At 41.7% G+C, this 25,028-nt stretch overlaps 1 long non-coding RNA gene and 1 pseudogene across 2 annotated transcripts; one reads left to right on the top strand and one right to left on the bottom strand.

Annotated features, from left to right (window-relative positions):
* The first annotated feature begins 55 nt into the window (after window positions 1-55).
* On the top strand, window positions 56-20,076 carry LOC114678168 (uncharacterized). Of its 2 annotated transcripts, XR_013417224.1 has the most exons (5): window positions 56-193; window positions 6,970-7,062; window positions 8,261-8,519; window positions 10,133-10,330; window positions 17,820-20,076. It is a non-coding gene; the product is annotated as an uncharacterized LOC114678168 (long non-coding RNA). The 2 variants fall into 2 exon arrangements; XR_003729442.2 differs by lacking the exon at window positions 17,820-20,076 and having other exon boundaries at window positions 10,133-11,467.
* LOC100427423 (large ribosomal subunit protein bL19m pseudogene) lies at window positions 8,992-10,105 on the bottom strand (annotated as a pseudogene).
* Window positions 20,077-25,028: the final 4,952 nt, after the last annotated feature.

Below are 25,028 nucleotides of genomic sequence, written 5' to 3'. Positions count from 1 at the left end.
TTTACGGCCGCCCCGCAAAGCAAAGGTCGTGCGTTGCCGGCTTCGTAGCGCCTTCGGTCTCCGACTTCCCAGACTTCCCAGGCTGCGCAGGCGTACTTGGAGCCGAAGGGAACTACCAAGAAAGTACCAGAGGAAACGAAACGTCTAACAGACGAGGAACTGGAAGGGGAATAAGTGGGAAAGAAGCAAAGAGGTTTGAGAGAGACTTGTTGCCCTGGGTTTTGTTTGTGTGTTTGCTTTTTGAGACAAGAGGCTGGCTCTGTCGCCCAGGCTGGAGTGCAGGGGCGCGATGTCAGCTCGTTTCCGCCTCAACCTCCTGGGCTTAAGCGAGTCTCCTGTCTCAGCCCGCGACGTCGCTGGGACTGTAGGCACACACCGCCATACCTGGCTAATTTTTGTATGTTTTGTAGAGACATTTTTGCCGTGTTGCCCAGGCTGGTCTCCAACTCTCAAGCTCAAACAATCCAACTGCCCTGGGCCTCCTCACAGGCGTGAGCCAACGCTCCTGGCCCTGCCCTGGTTTTTTAAGGCAGTAAGTTGTTGCAGAACCACGCGGGTTTTAGCCATATTTTGAATAGTACTTGGTTATGGGAATGAAACCGCTCCTGATCCCTATAGGAGGCAAGTACCTTGCTTTAGCTAGCACCACTGCCTCATATCATGAAGATAGAAGTTTGTTTCTTCTCTGGATACAAGCCAGTTAACAAACCCAAATGGCATAGTCACATCAATCAACAAACCACCGCCCCCCCCAGCCGCCCGCCACCCCCCAAAACTTAAGATCCTTTTGTGCCTTTCTCTGTTGCATACCTCAGCCTTTTGTTTCAGGGAAGTGTGGGGTTTGTTCATATTACACTCTCTTCCCTATTGGACTGGCATTACTGAATATAAAGTCTGTCCTTACTGCTTTAACTAGTGTCCAGCTTCGTTTATTTTGACTGCTATCTCAGGTTGAGAAGTAGTATTATTGAAATGTGCATTTTAAAAATAAATATCTGTACTTGGCTTCCTCTTGTCAGATACACTTTGCTCTCAAAGTTGTTAATCACTGCTTAAGTTGGAAATGTATTAGACTGGCTCTGTTCATCAAGTTCAGCGTTTCCAAAGTCTGCTGACAAATTAGTCAAGAGAGAGGACAGGAGAAAAGCAGTGAGTTACAAAGTCAACAAGCAAAGAAAGGGAGCAACAGAAAGTAGTTCTCACAGGAAGCTCCTCAGACCCTAGTCTTCTAACTCCACATTCCTTAAGGGGAGGCTAGCGTGAACTTAGTTTGATGAACTACACAACTGTGCAAACAAAACCAATTCCATGGCACTGAAACCAAATCGCAGTTAGCTGGGACAGCCAGATCTCCTGGGTTCCTCCCTTCGGGGATGCATACTTCCATGTCTTCTAGGGTGTAGTGAGTGCATGTTCCGCAACCTGCTCTTGGGTAAAAAAAAAAAAAAAAAAAAAAGAAATCTCATTATCAAATTACCCACGTCCTAAATTAGTTAAACAGATGTCATCAGAATTTAAGTAAGGAGAAGTAAGGACTTTTTTAAAATTTATGAAGCATATACCAACTTTAAGGACATCTTACAATAGTTGGTGAGACAGGCCAATGACACTGAGAAATGAGAATTTTTAAATAGGAAAGTGACATATGTGATCATTGGAATTGATGGGTATGCTAAAAGAGTAATTCAGAATCTCAACTATTTCCCTGATATAGTTTGGATATTTGTCCCCCGCAATCTCATGTTGAAATGTATTCCCCAGTGTTGGAGGTGGGGTCTGGTGGGAGGTGTTTGGGTCATGAGGGTGGATCCCTCATGGCTTGGTGCTGTCCTTGTCATAGTGAGTTCATGTGATATCTGGTTATTTAAAGATGTATGACACCTCCCCCACCTCTTTCAGGCTCCCAGTCTCACCAAAATGTCAGCTCCCCTTTGCCTTCCACCATGATTGTAAGCTTTCTCAGGCCTCACCAGGAGCCAAGCAGATGCCCAGCACCATGCTTCCTGTACAGCCTGTAGAACTGTGAGCCAAGCAAACCTCTTTTCTATCAGGGGAACCCACCCCCAATATTTCAACATAGGTTCTTTCTATTTTCCATAACTGTCGGCCAGCTGAGAAATAAAGAGAAAGAGTACAAAGAGAGGAATTTTACAGCTGGACCACCGGGGATGACATCACATATCAGTAGGACCATGATGCCCACCTGAGCCACAAAACCAGCAAGTTTTTATTAAGGATTTCAGAAGGGGAGGGGGTATACGAACAGGGAGTAGGCCACAAAGATCACATGCTTCAAAGGGCAAAAGACAGAACAAAGATCACATGCTTCTGAGGAAACAGGACAAGGGCAAAATCAGAACTCTTGGATAAGGGTCTATGTTCAGCAGTGCAAGTATTGTCTTCATAAACATCTTAACAGAAAACAAGATTCAAGAGCAGAGAACCGGTCTGACCAAAACTTTACCAGGATGAAGTTTCCCAATTCTAGTAAACCTGAGGGTACTGCAGGAGACCAGGTCATATCTCAGTCCTTATCTCAACCACATAGGACAGACATTCCCAGAGCAGCCGTTTATAGACTGCCCCCGAGGAATGCATTCCTTTCCCAGGGTCTTAATATTGATATTCCTTGCTAGGAAAAGAATTTAGCAATATCTCTCCTACTTGCATGTCTATTTATAGGCTTTCTGCAAGAAGAAAAATATGGCTCTTTTTGCCCAACCCCACAGGCAGTCAGACCTTATGGTTGTCTTCCCTTGTTCCCTAAAAATTGCTGTTATTCTGTTCTTTTTCAAGGTGCACTGATTTCATATTGTTCAAACACACATGTTTTACAATCAATTTGTACAGTTAACACAATGATCACAGTGGTCCTGAGGTGACATACATCCTCAGCTTATGATGATAACAGGATTAAGAGATTGAAGACAGGCATAAGAATTATAAAAGTATTATTTGGGAACAGATAAACGTCCATATTAAAATGAAATCTTCACAACTTGTGTTCCTTTGCTGCAGCTCCAGCCGGTCCCTCTGTTCGGGGTCCCTGACTCCCTGCAACACTTTTCTTTATAAATTACGCAGTCTCAAGTATTTCTTTTTTTTCTTCTTTTTTTTTTTTTTTTTTTTTTTTGTGATGGAGTCTCGCTCTGTTGCCAGGCTGAAGTGCAGTGGCGTGATCTCGGCTCACTGCAACCTCCACCTCTGGGGTTCAAGCGATTCTCCTGCCTCAGCCTCCTGAGTAGCTGGGACTACTCGGCCCACGCCACCAAGCCCAGCTAATTTTTTGTATTTTTAGTAGAGACAGAGTTTCACCATGTTGGCCAGGATGATCTCAATCTCTTGACCTCGTGATCTGCCCACCTTGGCCTCCCAAAGTGCTGGGATTACATGCATGAGCCACCATGCCCGGCCTCAAGTATTTCTTTATAGCAATGCAAGAATGGTCTAACGTATTCTCTCTTTTTTTTTTTTCTCTTCCATTCATTTAGTCATTGTAAACAAACATTCTCTGAAAAGGAATTTGGAGGGAAGAGACTTTATTCCAGTGGACAGTTTGCAAACCAGGGAAACATGGCCTTTGATGTAAAACAAAAGTGTGCTCCAGAGAACAGAGAGAGGGTTTGGATTTTATAACCAAAATTGCCACCCAGATTACTAATTAGGTCTGTTTATACAAATGAGGGATTCAAACTAGCTTAGTTCTGATTGATTGACACAGCTGAGCTCCTGTTTGTTGGTTCGGGTGAGTTTCGTAAATCCCAAAGTTCAATAGAGGTGTGAGTTTTCAGTGAACTCAGAGTATGTGTGTGACCTTTAGTAAGCAAATGGCCACTTGTTTAAAATTTGTTAGCCACATGGGATCCATCTTAAAGGATTGCCTCTTTCAGGTTTGCATTTATTCACATTATACCATAATGACAAATAATACTATTTACCAAGCACACCACCCCAGGTGCCAGGAATACAGTTGTGAACAAGATGGACAAGGTCCTACTCTCATGAAGCTTACTTTATAGGAGAGGGAAATAAACGTTAATAAGTAAACCGATAAACTAGGAATTCCAGATTAGGAAAAGTGCTGTGAAGGAAATAGATAACTTGCTGAGGGACAGAATAGTTGAGGGAGAAGTGACTACTTTAGATTGCAGGGGGAGGATGTCTTTTCTGATGAGGTCACATTTGTGCAGAGACCTAAGGACATGAAGCTGCCAGTCATTGAAAAAGCTGGGAAAAGAGCATTCAAGGCAGGTAAGACTGTACGTTGAAAAAACAGATCTGAGGTAGGAAAGAAATAAGAATAATCAAGGAGGCCGGGCACAGTGGCTCACTCCTGTAATCCCATCACTTTGGGAGGCCAAGGCAAGTGGATCATCTGAGGTCAGGAGTTCAAGACCGGCCTGACCAACATGGTGAAATCATGTCTCTACTAAAAATACAAAAATTAGCCGAGCATGGTGGTAGCCGCCTGTAATCCCAGCTACTCAGGAGGCTGAGGCAGAAGAATCGCTTGAACCCGGGAGGCAGAGGTAGCAATGAGCCAAGATCATGCCATTGCACTCCAGCCTGGGCGCCAGAGCAAGACTTTATCTCAAAAAAATGAAATAAAATAAAATAGCCAAGGAATAGAAAGACCAATAAACTAAAGCATAGTAAACTAGGGGCATAATAATCTGTATTTAGGTATTTAGGCCAGTATGGTGGACACTGCTGGCTGCTTCCCAATACCCATTAATTCTTTCTTCCACATTATGTGTAGAAATAGGCCTAGTTTTAACTTCTACCTCCCTAATTCTCTCTGCAGCTAAAGGGACCATGTGGCTCTTTCTGGTCAATGTAATGAAAGTGGAAGTCTACTGTGTGGGTCTTCCGGAAAGGGTATTGTTTTCCTGGTAAAAAGGAATTAGCTCATTTCATAAGCACCATTTACCCTTTGCCATTTCGCCTCCTTCCTTTATTCCAGCTTGAAAGGAGGACATAATTCCTAGAGAAGGAGGAGATATCCTGAGAACAATACTGACAAAAACCACACAGTATGGACGGCAGAGTAGGGTGCAAGAAGGAGCCTGTCTTTTATGACTTCCTCAAGTAGATGCACTGGCCCTGGACAGCTGGCTTCTGGACTAATCAAGAAAATAAACCCTATCATTATGATTGTGTTAATTTTATGTAAAAATCCTGACTCAAGACTTAAACATCTAAGGCCTTACACACCATTCTGAGGAATTGGGATCTTATCCCGAGTGCAATGATAAGCAGTTAAAACTCCACCAAATTTTATTGTTCACAACATAGAGAAGTAGATGTTATAAACATTGAAACTGGATAAACAGCAGCATTCAAGTGGGCATTGTGTGGGATCAGGATACTGGATTCTTCATACTTGCTTATTTTATTTTATTATTTTTAGATACAGAGTCTCGCTCTGTTGCCAAGGCTGGAGTGCAGTGGGGTGATCTTGGCTCACTGCAACCTCTGCCTCCCAGGTCCAGGCGATTCTCCTGCCTCAGCCTCCTGAGTAGCTGGGATTACAGACGCACACCACCACACCTGGCTAATTTTTGTATTTTTAGTAGAGACAAGGTTTCACTATGTTGGCCAGGCTGGTCTCGAACTCATGACCTCAAGTGATCCACCTGCCTCAAACTCCCAAAATGCTGGGATTACAGGCGTGACCACCACACCCAACTAATACTTGGTTCTACTACCGTCATCTCCCTCTTATTTCCCACAATTCACTGGGTCATAAGTAGCTTCCTTCCTTCTCTCTCTTTCCTTATGGAAAAAAACATTTTTTCATATCTTCTGTTTTTTCAGTTAAAGAAACCCTTCACACTCACCAGTCCTGCTTCTTGACAAGTTAATGCATGCAGAAGGATTTTTTAAAACCCCTTCTCACTTGACAAAGCCTGGCTTTCAAGATTAATCCTGTGCTGGAGACTCAAAAATCCCATTTGACAGTTGCTTCTTTGTTCCAATTCATATGTATTCTTCCCCCTAAAGCATGAAAACCATTATTTCAAGGGATGGAGTGCCTCAGGGCAATAAGACATTCAAATATAAAAACATCTAAAAATATTTCAAAAATATTATGCTCATGGTGGTTTTTTTTTATTTTGTCTATGAAGTTTGGGTACATTCACTTCTCTATGCCTGTTTCCTTACCTATAAAATGAGGAGATATGGTAATCAACATCATAGAGCTATGAGAGTTAAAGAAGATAAATTTTATAAAATGTCCAAAAAAATTGTAATTATTTTTTTTTTCAAGCATTTACAATGTGATACCTACAATTGGCTATATACTTTACACATATCACCACGTTTAGAGCTGACAATTACTCCCAGGAGGGCTGGTCTGATTGCCTCTACTTTAGAGATGAGGATTCAGACTTGGAGAAGTTAAATAACTTGCTCAACTTCACACAGCCTATCTAATAATTTCTAAAGTCAGATGTATTATTTTTCTATGGCTGCTGTAACAAATTACCACAAATTAGTAGTTGAAAATAACAGGAATTTATTCTCTCACAGTTCTGGAGACTGGAAGTCCAAAATCAGTTTTGTTGTACCAAAATGAAAGTGTCTACTGGACCATGCTCTCACTGGAGGCTCCAGTGGAGAATCCATTCTTTGCCTCTTAGAGCTTCTGGTGGCTGCTAACATTCCATGGCTTGTGGCCACATCAGTCCAATCTCTGCTTCTGTGGTCACATTGCCTTCCCCTTTCCTGTTTGAATCAAATTTGCCTCTCCCTGTCTTCTTCTTCTTATTATTATTATTATTACTATTATGATTATTATTTGAGACAGTCTTTCTCTGTTGTACAAGCTGGAGTGCAGTGGCACGATCTCAGCTCACTGCAACCTCCACCTCCCAGGTTCAAGCGATTGCCCTGCCTCAGCCTCCCAAGTAACTGGAATTACAGGCATGCACCACCATGTCCAGCTAATTTTTGTATTTTTAATAGAGATGGGGTTTCACCATGTTGGCCAGACTGGTCTTGAACTCCTGACCTCAGCTGATCCACCTGCCTTGACGTCCCAAAGTGCTGGTATTACAGGTATGAGCCACTGCACCCAGCCTCTCCCACTCTTTTGTAAGGACACTTGTGATTTCATTTAGTGCCCACCAGGATAATCTCACCATCTCAAAATTCTTATCTACATCTGCAAAGACCCTTTTTTCATGTTAGGTAACATTTATGGGTTCCAAGGATTAAGACCTGATATCTTTCATTATTCAGTTTGCTACATAAGGAATCAAATGTAGGTCTATATGACTATAAGCTTAAATTTCAACCATGCATTCGTCCACTTCATATTTATTAAATTCCTGATACATAGAAGCACTTTGGCAGATACTGTGGCTACGATGTGAAGCAAAACCAATCACCATTGGTTGATTTGGGCTGCCCTTATGAGCCAACAAGTTCGCTGGGGAGATAGATATTGGTAAAAATAATTATGCAAATGAATGCCAAATTGCAACTATGATACATGTTACGATAGGAGGTACATGGTGCTGTAGGAATTTGGTCAAGTCTGGGAAAGCTCCACATACTAAGAATTACTTGAGATGAGATCTGAAGGAAGAATGGGGTCACTAGACATAAAACGAAGAACAAGCAAAAATCCTTATGTAGTCCTGCTAGCACAAGGTCTGACACATGTAAGTGCTCATAACATCAGTTTCCCTCTTCCCACTCTCCTCTCTTCCTTAAAGAATCTACTGGTGCAACTATAGTCTTATTGTAACAGACATAGAACTACTCCCATGGGGCTGTAGAACCACACAGGTTTCCCTAAGTGTCTTCCTAACTCATGCTCTGTGCTATAGTCCATGTAACATCTGTCTTCACAGGTCATAGTTCATCAGCGTAAATTTTGATAAATCTTTAATATACCTTGCTCCATCAAGACAGGAACCAAAAATTAAATACTTAGTTTGTAAAAAAAAAAAAAAAAAAAAAAAAAAAAGCAAGCATTTTGTCAATGTACCGTGTTCCAAAATGGGATTGAGACATTGTCAAGACATTTGAAAAATCCCAACAAACCATCCATTAACCGAACTTTTTTTTTTTTTTTTTTTTGAGACAGAGTCTTGCTCTGCTGCTCAGGCTAGAGTGCAGTGGCACGATCTTGGCTCACTGCAGCCTCCACCTCTCTGGTTCAAGCAATTTCCCTGCCTCAGCCTCCCTAGTAGTTAGGATTATAGGCTTTCGCTACCATGCCTGGTTAATTTTTTTGTATGTTTTGTAGGCACGGCTTTCTCCATGTTGGTCAGACTGGTCTCTAACTCCAGACCTCAGATGATCCACCCGCCTCGGCCTCCCAAAATGCTGGAATTACAGGCGTGAGCCACCGCACCCAGCCAACATTTATTTTTTTAAAAAAGATCTTGTCAATTCTAGCTCACATTGTTTATTAGGCAACAGAAAGTTGTTCAAAGACAGTCATTGCAAATGTTACCATGTGTTACATAAAAGAAATTTCAGAAAATGTGCTTTTGCAGTTGAAAGTAAGTATTTTTCAAAGCTTTCATGGACTTTGTTTGTTTGTTTGTTTGTTTGTTTTAAGCCAGTCAAATTTAGCTGGGGGGAGGTTAGGGTTGTACACCAACTTTAGTGACACTAATGTTAATAAGTTCTGATAACTCACTACTGCTGGACCAGCCTAGCTGACATTTGCCATGTAAAGGAAATAAAATTATCTGATTTAACAGCTAATTGAAAAACAAAATATGGAATAGTTTTCCTTTTTTGTTTTAGATCTTATTCAATGTTATTTCTTAACCTTCTCAGATATTTCTTTTTTTTTTTTTTTTTTTTGAGACTGAGTCTCACTCTGTCACCCAGGCTGGATTGCAGTGGTGCAATTTCGGCTCACTGCAACCTCTAGCTCTCAGGTTCAAGTGATTCTCCTGCCTCAGGCTCCCAAGCAGCTGGGATTACGGGCATGTGCCACCACATCTGGCTAATTTTTGTATTTTTAGTAGAGACAGGGTTTCCCCGTGTTGGCCAGGTTTGTTTCGAACTCCTGACCTCAAGTGATCTGCCTGTCTTGACCTCCCAAAGTACTGGGATTACAAGCGTAAGCCACCACACCCGGCCTAAATGTTCTATTTCTTAACCTGATGATGGGTACATAAATGTCCATTTTATTATTCTGTAAATCATACATTGTCGTGTTTATGATTTATTTCACAATTTAAAAAAGATCACTCCACCTATTCTCCTTGCTCAAATTCCATGCTCATTAAAGAGCATTCTGGTGATGCTCTGACTCCTATTGTAACTGTGCCTCCAGTAAGGGAATGGATATTGGACCATTTGGCTTGTATAATTCTTTTTTTTAGAGTAGTAAACTGGTGTGAAAGTTTTATTTTAGAAAAAAATACTAATGAAACAGTGAATGCTTAGTTCATTTAATGACTGCGTTCTTATAAATGAAATTAAATTGGTCTCTCAATATGTTCTCTTAGAGCCAATATATCTTCTGCAAGTAACCAAATTCATACTCAGAATCAGGACTTTCTGGATGCTTCCATTTCATCCCATATTGCAGCTTCAATTTTTGAAACATCATATTCCCTCATCATATCAAATTCAAGTCACAGCTGTCTCTACTTCTAAGTTGCTTTCATTTGTTCTTCGGTGAAACAAAGATCAAATATTATTCCTTAAATATTAAAATTTGGACAGTCCCAGTATTTGGACAAGAGCTGAGGCTTCATTTTCAGTTTTCAGCTTATTAACAGGAACTTCTTGGCTAGGCTATTGTGCTACTGGCTTCATATTCACATCAACAGTGCTATATTCAGGAACGGCATCTTGTAACTACAGCAAGTTATCATCCAGCCATTTCTCTAATTAGACCACTTGAATCTCGGATTCGAAGATTATAAAGTTCAAAGCAAATCTTAACACCTTGTCCTTTGATAATATTCCTAAGGATAAAAGTAGCCCCAAGTACTTTTCCTGATCTCTAGATGCAAATCCCCAGAAACTGGCTGAGTTTTTTCACTGGCATATGAGTTAGCTATAGTAACACAAATAATACTTCCAAAATAGGATGAATGTGGAGTACTTTTCTCCTTTCTAACATAACTTTTCCTCCTTTTTGAAATTTCAGAGGATTTATTCTTCCCCTTGGAGGAACGAATTAGGGACTCAAGAACTGCAAGCAACAGAGGCCAACCCCCAGCCTGGAGACTCTGGCCTGGGCTTCTTGCAACCCTATGCCCCGCCACAATACGGGCCACCATGCTAGCTTGCTCACGTTGAGACTACCAGTCTCCATGTTTTAAATTAGTCATTTTTCTTCCTTTTGGTGAGTTCTGTAAGGTTCAATAAGTAACCTCTCATCAATATTTATTGCTGGAGAAAGAACTGAAAACTGTGAGTTTGCATCAAACAAACACTACTGTGTATAGTAGCAGTGCTGCAAGAAGTAGAACAAGAGCTATCTGGACATTCATCCACAGAGAGTTTGATTGATTTGGTGGCTGGGAGATGAGGGCATTCCTTGTGATTGCTTCTGTTTATGCCAGTGGAGACAAAGTGGTCAGCTGATGGTGAGGGAAGGAAAGGGAGTATAGACAGTTTGAGGAGAGAGGACAATGTGTGATATAGCCTCTTTTAGACAGTGGGAAAGGAAACATCGTAGGAAATTTCCTCCCAGGGAATATTTAATGATCCTTTGAGATTTGTATATGTGAATTCAATCAGCATGGTTGAGGCTGTTTTTTATTTTGTTTCAGGAATGCTCAGCTTTGTGGTGCAAACACAAAGTAGAAGAGAGCGGGGCTTAACTAGGGATTAGAGCATTGCTAGGAGAGTCCAATAGTGGGATCAAGCATCAGGAGAATGATTCTAATGAAGGACCATGGGTTCTAAGCTGAATAAGGGGAGAAGGGAGGAACTGAGTCAGGTAATCTGTAGTGGAAAGTGGAAGTCAGTTGATTGGAATACACTAGTCAAGCAGTTGCTCTAGTGCACTCAAGTGAGTGGGCTGGAAGGCTAGTAAGGGAGGGGTGGAGTGTGAGAGAGGGGGAGGTTCCAAGCTGAGATTGGGATGCTGTGCAGAACCAAGGATATCAAGGTCATTAATATAGCCACAAGAATGAGAGATAAAGACAACTGAGTAAAAGCCAAGTCAAACAAGCAATTTTTGGCGTTATCTAGTCTCTTCTCTGCACATTGGTCTCCAATATGTAACTATTTTACCGTTGCATGGTAACAGGAGACTTGGCAGTTCTCAGAGGACTTACCTTCCTGTTTATGAAAGAGCGGTGAACTCAGAGGTTATCACTGGTAGGTAGATGGTTAACACACAGTAAATAGACCTATAATTTAGATGGGAGTGATCATAGGACAAAGCATTCTGGCAGTGTTATAAAACTCCAGGGAAATCAAGAGGCTAAATGTGACTTGGAAGGCTGCAAACAATAAAGGTGGCAAAAAAGGAGTAGTGTTGAATGGTTTTGACTCATGATGAAGGAAACTCAATAGTAGGAAAGAGGAACTGGATTAAGCCAATTCAACCTAATTCTTCGGGGTTATAAGTCAAGGACAAATAAACCTGCATACCCTTTTATTTACTCCTTTATCTCCACAAAAGGGAATATTTTCACTTGAAGTAAATCAAGCTACAGTGAATATCCACAGTAGCCTTGAAGAGGAAAGCAAGGATAACAAAACAAAGGTGGATAGTATATGAAAGCTTCAGAACCTCTTTCTTCCAGTAGGTTTAACATGAGGCACCAAATAACAGAAAACTGCAAATAAATTAGGGGGAAGCAGCACTGAGTTCAGGTGCAGAGTTTAATTTCAATCTCTTTCAAATCCCAGATTTAAAATTGTATAGTTTGGACATTGTATATAGCAAAATTCTTAGATAAGATATTCAGGTTTAAATTCTAGTCTCACTTATGAAGCAGAAAAAAAATGTATCTGTATATACCTAGTCCAATGCTAGTTTGACAATTTTATGATCTGATTCATAAATTTACTTTTCTTAGAGTATAAGCTTAGATAATTTTCTAATAAGGTGTTTCCTTATTGGTCACTGAATTTATAGATCATAGTTTTCTGAAACTTCCCACTACTTGTTGAGAAAAAGCTGAGTGTTGGGGAAAAAACTGAGGCAGGGCTTGCATGTCTGACATAACGTCCTCTGGAATGTGTCTAGACTTGCTGGCTTCTTGCTTCTAACCCTCCTAGATTGATTGTATGCCCATTATCTCAAGTAGCAGATGTTCCATATAAATCCTAAACCATCACAGCTGTAGATCATGCACCTGCCCTTTTGACCACCACATTCTCACGACCTGTTTCTTTGTTGGATTCTCAATAAATAACTTGGGCTCCCAGCGCTCAGGGCCTTTGCATCCTCCATAATCATGATGGCCCCCTGGTCCCACTTTTCTTCTCAAACTTTTTCTCAATCCTTTGACTCTGCCAGACTTTGTCGCCCCCACGACCTAGTGTTGGGACTGATCACCCCAACATTGCTGGCAGCCCAAAATGGGGCAATAAAGACACTGGTGAAGGAACACTAGAACTTGTGAAAGCAGAGGATGCATCATCAAAGGACACCCAAGGACGTCTAAAAGAAGCTTGGCAGATAAGCTGAGCACTTGGAAGAACCAGGGTAACAATGGGACAAAGTGAAAGCAGACATTCTGCTTATTTAAATTTCTTAAGGCATTTATTATGAAGAGGAGGAGTGAAAGTTAGTAGTCAGAATTTGTTGTCACCCTTTAATGCAGTAAAGCAGTTTTGCCCATAGTTCCTGGAACAAGGGACTATGGAGCTGAATGAATGGGAGATAATTGGCAGAGATTTTTTTAAAAGTGTATAAAGCTGGAGCAAAAAGTCCAGTCTTGGTTTGGTCAATGTGGGTGCTAATAAAAGCAGCTCTTGAACCATTTCAAAGAGATGATGAGGCAGATTCAGATGGGGAAGAGGAGGATGAATGTAAAAACCTATCTTCAGATTCTGAATGTGAGGAACAAACAGGAAACAGAGGAAATTAAAGAAAAAAAGGGAAACTGGAAAAAGTATGTTTTACTAGACTGTGGGCTCTACCTGCTGAATTAAGTGAAAGGCCACCTCCTCTCTCTCCCCTTAATGGGTGAGAAGATGAATTAGCTACAAAACTTACTGCTCCTGTAGTTGTAACATTAAAATCTGGAGCAATTGGTGGTGCTATACAAAATTCTATTCAAAAGGCTAGAGCCGAGGGAGACCTTGAAGCATGGCAATTTCCCTTAACTATAATCCAGCAGGGAGGACAGAATATAGCTAATTGGACCACCTTTCCTTTTAAGCTGTTGAAGGAATTCAAGCTATTAGTCAATATGGGCCAAACTCTCCTTTTGTGCAAACTTTATTAAAAAACGTTTCTCTTGATAATAGATTAATACCGTATGATTGGGATACTTTAACAAAATCTGTTCTCACTTCATCTCAGTACTTGAAATTTAAAACCTGGTAGGCTGATGAAGCTCAAACTCAGGCAAGGGAAAATACACAAGCACAACCACCTGTGCCTGTTTCCTTTGAACAGTTAATGGGAGTCGGAGCTGATTGGGGTTGATTAGAAAATCAAGCAGTAATGGAGGATGTTGCCATTGTTCAGCTGCGCTCTGTGTACTTACAGGCACAGGAAAGGATAAATGTTACAGGGGAAAAATATCCTTCTTTCAGTTCTATCCAACAAGGACCTAAAGAATCATATATTGATTTTATTGGTTGGCTCCAAGAGGCTGTGTATAAAGCCATAACTGATAAAACAGCTCAAGATGTTGTAATACAGCTTCTTACATATGATAATGCTAATACAGAGTGTCAAACTGCTATTAGACCCCTGAGAAGGAAGGCTCATTTAGCTGAACATATTAAGGCTTGCGATGGCATTGGGGGTAACTTACATAAGACTACTTTTTTAGCTCAGGCTATGGCTGGATTAAGAGTCAGAAAGAATATGCCCTGTTTCTTAGGCTTTTGCTTTAATTGTGGGCAACTGGGACACACAAAAAAGGAATGTAGGAAAGGAAATCAAAAGGCAAGAGCTACCAACAAACAGAAAAGTCCTGGTGTATACCCCCATTGTGAAAAAGGCCATCACTAGGCAAGTCAGTGTCATTCTAAAATTAGCAAAGATGGACAACCTCTCTCGGAAAACAGGAAGAGGGGCCCACCTCGAGCCCCTCAACAAACCGAGACATACCCAGTACAGTCACTGCCCTTACAAATGTACAATTGTCCCCAGCCACAGCAGGCAGTGCTGTTATAGACCTCTGCAGCACAATTCCCATCTCCTTACTTTCCTGGGGAGCCACCAAAACAGGTCCTCACAGGAGTTAGGGGACCCTTACCCACAGGAACAGTTGGTCTATTACTTGGAAAGTCTAGTCTAAATTTGAAAGGTGTCACTTGCATATGGGAATAATTGATTCTGATTATATCAGAGAAATTCAACTAGTTCCTCAACGCTATGGTCTGCTTCCCCAGGAGAAAGAATTGCTCAGTTGTTGCTGTTACCTTACATAAAATTAGGAAGCAGCACAATGAAGAGAACAGGAGGCTTTGGTAGAACTAATGCAACAGGAAACGCTGTATATTGGGTTAATCAAGTGTCTGACAAAAGACCTATTTGCACAGTAACTATTCAGGGAAAAGATTTTGAAGGACTAGTAGATACTGGAGCTGATGTCTCTATTATTGCTATAAATCAATTGCCCTGGCACTGGCCTAAGCAAAAGGCATCCTTTGGTATTGTTGGAGAGGGAGCTGCCTCGGAAGCTTTTCAAAGTTCCTTGATTTTACCATGTCAAGGGCCAGATGGTCAGGAAGGGACAATTCAGCCTATCATTACACCTATTCCTCTCAATTTATGGGGTAGAGACTTACTGCAATAATGGGAGGCTGAAATATCTATTCCTATGGATCAATATAGTAGTAACAGTAGACAAATGATGATAAATATGGTATATTGCCCAGGAAAAGGACTAGGGAAAGAAAAAAGTGGCTAATCAGAACCTTTAGAATTAAAAGGACAAACAGATCGGACCAGATTGGGGTGTCATTTTTAGAAGCAGCCATTGTTGAGCCTCCAGCTCCCATTCCTCTTGTTTGGCTAACTGCCAAACCAGTTTGGGTGGAGCAGTGGCTGCTGAAACAGGAAAAACTGAAGGCCTTAAAAGAGCTGGTGCAGGAACAATTGCAAAAGGGTCATATAGAACCTACTTTCTCCCCTTGGAATTCTCCTGTATTTGTCATTAAGAAAAAATCAGGGAAATGGAGAATGTTAACAGATTTAAGGGCTGTTCATGCTGTAATTCAACCCATGGGTGCACTACAACCAGGGTTACCCTCCCCAACAATGATCCCAAAATACTGGCCTCTCATAGTGATAGATCTAAAGGATTGCTTTTTTTTTTTTTTAATACCATTCCTTTAGCTGCCCAAGATTATGAAAAATTTGCTTTTACTATTCCCACCATAAATAATAAAGAACCAGCAGACAGATACCATTGGAAAGTACTACCACAAGGCATGCTAAATAGCCCGACTATTTGCCAAACTTATGTCAGGAAAGCTATTAAGCCAGTTAGAGAACAGTTTAAAAAATGTTATATCATCCATTACATGGATAATATTTTGTGTACAACTGAAACTAGAGAAGAATTGATGTTGTGCTACAAACAGTTAGAAAAGGCTGTAAAGGTGGCAGGGTTGATTATAGCCCCCAGTAAAATCCAAACTTCTGCACCTTTTCAATATCTAGGAATGAAGGTAGAGTAAAATCCTATTAAGCCTCAAAAGATTCAAATTCAGAGAGATAATTTAGAAACCCTAAATGATTTCCAAAAATTACTAGGTGACATTGATTGGATTTGTCCAACTTTAGGCATTCCTACCTATGCTATGTCTCACCTCTTTTCTACCTTACAAGGTGATTCTAACCTTAACAAGAAATGTTCCTTGTCCAAAGAGGCATTGGAGGAACTTCAATTAATTGAGGAAAAAAATCAGCAAGCACACATAGAACAGATTAATCCAATGCAACCATTACAGTTTTTAGTTTTTCCCACTAAGCATTTGCCTACAGGAGTTATAGTTCAACAGGATGATCTGGTTGAGTGGTTTTTCTGCCTCACAATACAACCAAAACGTTCACACTGTACCTGGATCAAATTGCTGTGCTAGTAGGACAAGCAAGGCTGCACACAACAAAGCTAATGGGATATGATCCAAATCAGATTATAGTTCTGTTAACTAAACAACAAATTCAACAAGCCTATGTTAATTCCCAAGAATGGCAAGTTAACTTGGTAGGTTTTGTTGGCATTCTTGATAATCATTATCCTAAATCTAAGATATTTCATTTTCTAAAATTAACATCCGGGATATTGCCTTCTATTACTCAAAAAGCCCCTATTAAAGGGGCCCTTACTGTTTTTACTGATGGATCTAGTAATGGAAAAGCCTCATTTGTGGGACCTCAACAAGTTTTGCAAACTGACTTTACTTCTGCTCAAAGGGCTGAACTTATGGCTGTGATAACTGTTAAAAAACTTTTAAGCAGCCAGTAAACATTGTTTCTGATTCAGCCTACATGGTGCAAACCACACAAAATATTGAATGTGCCTTAATTCAAAATGTGACTGATAAACAACTTAATTCTTTATTTCATTCTTTACAGCAAGCACTACAACAAAGGCATTCACCTTTCTATATCACTCATATGAGAGTACATACTAACCTCCTTGGCCCTTTAACTAAACTCAATCAAAGGGTGGATGCTTTGGGGTCCACAGCTTTTGCTGATGCACAAACATTTCATTCTTTAACCCATCTTAATGCTTCAGGCCTTAGGAAAAGATATGGTGCATCATGGAAAGAAGCTAAAGAAATTTGCAACACTGTTCTGCCTGCCAAGTCCTGCATTTGCCACATCAAGGAAGAGAAGTTAACCCTAGGAGTTATCTCCAAATTCCATCTGGCAGAAGGATGTAACACATATTCCTGCTTTTGGAAAATTGTCCTTTGTTCATGTTTCTTTAGGTTCCTATTCACATTTTATCTGGGCCACATGTCAAACAGGGGAGGCTACAGCTCGTTAAAAGACATCTTTTACCTTGCTTTTCTGTTATGGAAATCCCAGAAAAAATAAAAGCTGATAACGGCCCAGGATACTGTAGTAAAGCCATGGCTACATTCTTTCAACAATGGAATATTGCCAATACTATGGGTATTCCGTATAACTCACAAGGACAGGCAATAGTGGAAAGAGCTAATCGTACTTTAAAAACTCAAATACAAAAGCGAAAGGCAGGAGACCAGGAATATAAAACATCACATATGCAATTGCATCTAGCTTTATTAACATTAAATTTTACAAAAAGATCAACCCATAACTGCAGCGGAACAACTTCTGACAGGACAAAAGGAAAATAAAAAGGCTGGACAAGATATATGATAGCGGGATACACATACAAAGAACTGGGAAAAAGGAAAGATAATTACACGGGGAAGAGGATTTGCTTGTGTCTCTCCAGGTGACAATCAGGTGCCTGTGTGGGTGCCCGCTAAACATCTGAAGATCTATCATGAGCCACAGCATCTAGTGGACCCACCTGTACAGTGCGAATTGAAGGTCTGAAAAGCCTCGATTTGCTTTCCTTGTGCCTTCTGTTAGAAGGGGCCTGTTTCTCATTATCAGTGGCCTCCCAGCTACAGCCACAAAAGTTTTTGTTTCTGTTTCAGTAGATTTAATAATGTGGGGGTGAGGGTATGCTTGTTTTTTGCAGGAGATGAATGAACCGTGTGGATGCCCTCAAGATGTGTATGACCATGGAACGGGAGACTGGAGGACCCATGGATCCCAACCATGGACTAGGTTCCCCCAGTAGGAGCCATGAGCCAGTTGAATCTGAATGCGAAGATGGAATGAAGACTGACCAGAGTCACGATGCTTAATGAACCGGTGCTTTCTGACTCAGCTCCTCCCTACCCTGAATACAAGAGACCCTAATAGTTAGGCAGGAATATCATTGCCCCTATTCAGCATGAAGAAGTTACAGAAGATGGACCTTCATCTTTCTGCAACCCCTAGGATTAAGGGTCCTCTTGTAAAAGGGAAAGGGGAGATATGTGGGATGCATTCAAACCACAGAGACTCCAGTTTGAATGAGAGCTAAGAAAAATGAAGCTGGATCACCAACCGGCAATTAAGGGCTGCACAGCCTGCAATTGCCTTGCTCAATTAAAAGAGGCCACCTTTTATGCTAGTAATAATGATAACTAGTAATAATGATAGTAATAATGATACCTTTTACAAAAAGGAGAAGCAGGGCATGTTGGGGGAAAAAACTGAGGCAGGGCTTGCATGTCTGACATGATGTCCTCTGGAATGTGTCTAGACTTGCTGGCTCCTTGTTTCTAGCCCTCCTAGGCTTCTAGATCGATTGTATTCCCATTGTCTCAAGTAGCAGAAGATGTTCCATATCAATGTTAAACCATCACGGCTGTAGATCATGTGCCTGCCCTTTTGACTCCCACATTCTCATGACCTGTTTCTTTGTTGGATTCCCAATAAATAGCCTGGGCTCCCAGAGGTCGGGGCCTTCACAACCTCCACAATCATGATGGCCCCCTCGTCCCACTTTCCTTTTCAAACTGTCTTTTTCTCAACCCTTTGACTCTGCCAGACTTCATCACCCCATGACCAGGTGTTGGGTCTGATCACCCCAACACTACTGTGGCTGAATACTTCAAAATTATTAACTTTCGTAGCTATTTGATTGTCTTTTCTTTGATTCAATTGATAGAGTGTTATCACCTTTAAAATACAGGGTACAACTTAGGCTTAATATTCCTGGTCAATAAAAATATACCACGTTTTAAAGAATCTAGGCCAGGCGCAGTGGCTCACGCCTGTAATCCCAGCACTTTGGGAGGCCAAGGCAGGCAGTTCACGAGGTCAGGAGATTGAGACCATCCTGGCTAAACATGGTGAAACCCCATCTCTACTGAAAGTACAAAAGAAAATTAGCCGGGCTTTGTGGCGGGCCCCTGTAGTCCCAACTACTCAGGAGGCTGAGGCAGGAGAATGGCGTGAACCTGGGAGGCAGAGCTTGCAGTGAGCCGAGAGTGCGCCACTGCACGCCAGGCTGGGAAACAGAGTGAGACTCTGTCTCAGAAACAAAAACATAAAAAAGAATCTAGAGGCCAGGCATGGTGGCTCACACCTGTAATCCCAGCAGTTTGGAAGGCCAAGGCAGGTGGATCACCTGAGGTCAGGAGTGGGAGACTAGCCTGGCCAAAATTGCAAAACCCCATCTCTACTAAAAATACAAAACTTAGCCAGGCGTGGTGGTGTGCACCGGTGGTCCCAGCTACTTGGAAGGCTGAGGCAGGAGAATCGCTTGAAGCCAGGAGGCGGAGGTTGCAGTGAGCTGAGATCATGCCACTGCACTTCAGCCTGAGCAATAGAGCAAGACTCCCTTAAAAAAAAAAAAAAATCTAGGGAATAAAAGTTCAATTACCCTCCAAAATACTACTCAAATGGTATTCACTGCCCCATTATTGAGAAATATATTTAAATATCTTTCCTTAATAATTTACAAAAGAATTGTATGAAAAAGCTGAAGACTAAAAGAAAAGCATGATCCTGTAATACTGTAGGTGTGATTACAAAATAAGGGGATGAATTTTGAACAAACTTGTCAGAAAGTATATGCTTCTTTCAAACAGTTTCCCAGGGGGGAGGTGCACTGTATCAGTAATGTTGCTCATACCACAAATGAGGACACTTCTGAGACCCCGTAAGGCTTGGATAAGTGATTCTCAAATGGGGGTTAAAATGAACCACAGGTAAAACGGAGCCCTCCCTAAGGAGAGAGAACCAGGACCTCCAGCCCAATGTATAATTTGAAACAAAAGCATATTAAAGATTAATATTCTTAATTATTATTAATATTAATGTCACAAGATCATTGAGTGTCACTTTTCCAGCCACAAACCTCTATGGTCAGTGGTGCCTTTGCCCAAGTTTTGCTCAGGCCCACTGGGCTTGGTAGGCTACACTCAGCTCATGCTACCAGCTTGGACCTCATGCCTTCCAAGGTCCAGCCAGGCACGGAGTGGTGAAGGGTGTGTGACTGAGTGAGTGTGGGGTCCAGCTACTGTGCACAGCCAGACACGCTGACTACAGTGGGGCAGGCAGCTCCAGATGCCAGCACAGGCACTAGCTTCCTGTGAAATTGTGACCAAACCAGGAGTACTGTAAGCAGCTTCCACAGCTGGCACTGGGGAATGTGGTAGCACCCAGAAGCTTCGAGATGCCGGGAACCACAGAGCCCCAAAGAAGGAGTCACAGCCCTGGCTCAGGGAGCTCCTAGGTCTGGGATCTCTGAAGGGTCACAGTTCTTCTTTCTATCTCTCTTCCCTCCTTCTCATCGCCTGCAACACAGTGAGCAAGGGATGTGTTTCAGCCCTGCAATTTGGCAGGTCCTGAATTCTTGTCCCACGTCCAGGAAGAAGGAGGCATGTAGTCAAGCAGAGGGTGAGCAAGGTGAAGAGGTGCTTTATTGAGTGACAGAACAGCTCAGAGGAGACCCACAGTGGGTAGCTCCTCTCCACAGGCAACAGGCAGGTTTATCCCAACATCTGTTTAGCTCTTAGCAGAGAAGAAACCCACAGTGGGTAGCTCCTCTCAGCAGGCAGGTTGTCCCAACATCTGCCCAAATCTGGCTGAGTCCAGGGTTTCTATGGGCTTCAGAGGGGAGGAGGTATGTGCTAATTGGTCCATGGATGGCCATGGGTGGGTCCATATAAAGCACCATAAGTTCTCACTCTGGTCCACAGAACTGGCAACACGGCCCCCAGGCCTCAGACCATCTGTGGCCTGAAGGTAGGGTTTCACCAGCGACCTGCCCCTTTCCACCCAGGAGCCTATCTACCTCCTGCCAACATTAACCTGGTCTCCACAGTGCCCACAGTGCCCAGGTCGTTCATGCCAAGGGGTACCTACAGGTTAGCATCAAGCTGCCTTCAGCACCTGCTCCACCTGCCTCCCATGCTCATCAGCACCCAAAGTCTGGAGGCGACCAAGGTGGCAGGGGGCTGGCCTGTCAGCACTGCCCCAAGCATGCACACATCTGGGCAGGCTGTGATAGCACCGGGGCTGGGCCTGAACTTTGCTCCAAAATCAGAACAGGTGCCGGTAGTGGGGAGAGACCAGGCAGCAAGAGCACGCACTTCTGAGTCTGCTGAAGCATGGGGGCTTCCTGGGCCCCTGAGAGTGCAGAGATGCCCGGGTCCCCAGCTGCAGCTGGGCAGCTGCAGTTATGGGGGCTCCTGCCTGCTCCTGGCCCCCAAGAGAACAGGGATGCACAGGTCCAGAGCAGTGGCTGGGCAGCCACAGCTGCACTTGGAAGCACAAGACTCCAGCCCTGCCAACTCAGAAAGGTGATGGGGCTTCTGCCTGTTTCAGCTCCTGCCAGCTCCATGAAGCACACAGCCCCAGTCACGCCTCCCTCGCTGTAGCCAGTGTGATGGCAGTGGCCACTCCAGACAGGCCCCCACTGCCATTAATATCCAAATACATATTTAAACTAATTAGAATTAATTTTGTTTATTCATTTTTAATAATATTAAAAGAAAGCATGAAATTTTTTTAAAAAGTTTAATCAAAATGGCCATGTGTTAAATCTGCTAAATAGTCATTCCCAACCTGTAATATTAAAACTCAGTTTTTCTCCAATGGTGTATGCTAATAAACATAATTCAGTAGTTTATTATAAATATTATTTAGGCTAATTTCAATGAAATAATTTAGTATTATAAATCAGATTGCTAGCCAGGCATGGTGGCTCATGTCTGTAATCCCAGCACTTTGGGGGGCTGAAGTGGGCAGATCACTTGAGGTCAGGAATTTGAGACCAGCCTGGCCAACATGGTGAAACCCCATAAATACAAAAATTAGGTGGGCGTGTTAGCTCCCACCTGTAATCCCAGTTACTCCAGAGGCTGAGGCAAGAGAATCACTCAAACCTGGAAGGAGGAGGTTGCAGTGAGCCGCGATCACACCACTGTACTCCAGTCTGGGCAACAGAGTGAGACTACATCTCAAAAAATAATAATAAAATAAGAAGTAAAATAAATTAGATTGCTTACACAAAGGTATGTAACCCTTTTTTTTTTTTTTTTTTTTTTTAGAGTTTCACTCTTTTCACCCAGGCTGGGGTGCTGTGTCGCAGTCTCAGCTCACTGCAAACTCCACCTCCTGGGTTCAAGTGATTCTCCTGCCTCAGCCTCCCAAGTAGCTGGGATTACAGGCGCCCGCCACCACTCCCAGCTAATTTTGTGTTTTTAGTAGAGATGGAGTTTCACCAGGTTGGCCAGGCTGGTCTCAAACTCCTGACCTCAGGTGATCTGCCCGCCTTGGCCTCCTAAAGTGCTGGGATTACAGGCATGAGCCACTGTGCCTAGCCAACACGTTTTGGTTTTTTTTGTTTTTTTTTTTTTTTTTGAGACGGAGTCTTGCTCTGCCGCCCAGGCTGGGGTGCAGTGGCCGGATCTCAGCTCACTGCAAGCTCCGCCTCCCAGGTTTACGCCATTCTCCTGCCTCAGCCTCCTGAGTAGCTGGGACTACAGGCCAACACGTTTTTTAAACATGTTGAGATGGATAATACCAAAATTGCGGTTGTTGATTGGAGTGATATACAATAAATGTGTAGTTATTTATTGGATAATCTCATCATTAGAGCTCTGAGCATATTACTACTTGTAATAAATAAAAGAAAGTTCTTTATCACAGGTTTTAATTTTTTCTTAAAGTGGTATCATAGTTATTAATTTTCTAGGAAGTTATCATTGAAACATATGACATGTAATTTGGAAAAGTTATATCCAAACCCATATTTCAAGAACTTTCTCATCATATCTTCGATTCAAAAATAAAGATCCAATGAAAAGACCTCTTCTCTGTGTGACTCTTCCTGAATACTTGGGCAGCTTCCACAGCTATGGACACCAAAGCAAAAAGTGGGCAAGAGCCGGGTCATTTTACATGTTGGATTGATGTGACTTCGAGTGCGGAGAGACTTGGGTGGGAGCAGAGGAGTCCTAAAGAAAACTGCCCATTATCCTAAATATTTATTGGATATTTATCTATTGATCATCTCTGTGGTTTTCTATTTGTTGGTTGGTTGGCTGGTTTTATGTTTGTTTTTTGAGGTTTTTTTTCTGTTTTCTCCAGATTCTAAGGTCTACTGACAAAAGGAGTGTTTGGCTGAAAGAGGCCAACTAATATCCATTTAAGCTGGGTCTTCTCTCTAGTCTTTACAAATCCAAAGACATCTTGGAGGCCAAAAAAATGGGAGAAGGGAGGGACATTTCAAGAGTATAACCTCAGAGTCAGAGAGACCTAGATTCCCATATTATGAACCATAGAACATTCGACAAATTACAGGCATACATTGTTTTACAGCACTTGATTTTATTGCATTTCATAGATATTGTGCTTTTTACAAATTGAAGCTTTATGGTAACCCTTCATTGAACAAGTCCATCCACACAATTTTCCTAAAGCTCACTTCATGTCTCTGTGTCATATTTTGGTAATTCTCACAATATTTCGAACCTTTTCATTATTATTATATCTGTTAAGATGATCTGTGATCAGTGATCTTTGATGTTACTATTGTAATTGTTTTAGGACACCAAAAACCGCATATCTGAATAAAACAGCAAACTGAATCAATAAGCATCAAATGTCTGACTGCTCCACCAACAGGTTGTCTCCCTACAACCCTCTCACCCGCTCCTCATAATCAGGCCTCCTGTTTCCTGAAACCCAGCAATATTCAAGTTAGGCCAATTAATAACCCTACAGTGGTCTCTGAGTGTTCAAGTGAAAAGAAGACTCAAATGAGTTTCATGTTAAATCAAAAGCTAGAAATGATTAGACTTAAGGCATGTTGAAAGCCAAGACAGGCTGAAAGCTAGGCCTCTTGCATCTACAGTTAGCCAAGTTGTGAATGCAAAGGAAACATTACTGAAAGAAATTAAAAGTTCTATGCCAATGAACACACAAATGATAAGGAAGTGAAACAGCCTTATTGTTGATATGAAGAAAGTTTTAGTCTGGATAAATCTAACCAGCCACAATATTCCCTTCAACCAAAGCCTAATCCAGTTCAAGACCCAACTCTCTTTAATTCTGTGAAGGCTGAGAGAGGTGAGGAAGCTGCAGAAGAAAAGTTTGAAGCTAGTGGAAATTGATTCCTGAGGTTTAAGGAAAGAAGTCATCTCCATCAGATAAACAAGTGCAAGGTAAACCGGTTTCTTGAGATGGAATCTACTTCTAGTGAAGTAGATATTTAAATGAAAACAAGGAAGATATTTAAATGAAAACAAGGATTTAGAATATTCCATAAACTTAGTTTATAAAACAGCAGTAGGGTTTGAGAGCATTGACTCCAATTTTGAAAGTACTACTTTGAATTTATAGATTCATTATTGAAAAAAAAAATGTGTCATTGCACACAAGCTAATGGCTAAATTTCTCCAGCTCTAAAATTCAGATTTCAGAGTCAAACTGTTAAGTCTTCTATCTCGGGATGACAAGAAAACTATGGGAAATACCACTGTTAGCAGGTGTGGCAATCATTTCTGTATATTTTTCCTCAGTATTCTTTAGAGTGAAAGTGAGCATTCTGCACTGGCCTATGTAATTGCTAAGTGTCACGGTGGTCTTTCATTCCTAATCTGCTGGGATACTACAGAGTCAGCCTTACAAATACAGGCCTCTTACTGATGACTGATTAACATATAGTAATGGCTGTCATTCACTAAGTATGTTTGTATGCAAGACGTGCTTTTATATATCTCATTTACTCTTGTGCCTTTTACTCTTATGAATGACTCTGTGCTTTATATATATCTCATTTACTCTTCAGAGCAACCAAGCTGCTATTACATCCATTTTACAGATGAGGTAACTGAGACCTCAG

Source organism: Macaca mulatta, chromosome 5 (genome assembly GCF_049350105.2).
Source record: "Macaca mulatta isolate MMU2019108-1 chromosome 5, T2T-MMU8v2.0, whole genome shotgun sequence".
In the NCBI taxonomy this organism is placed as follows: Eukaryota; Metazoa; Chordata; class Mammalia; order Primates; family Cercopithecidae; genus Macaca; species Macaca mulatta.
This window is presented reverse-complemented; position numbering and strand designations above follow the sequence as displayed.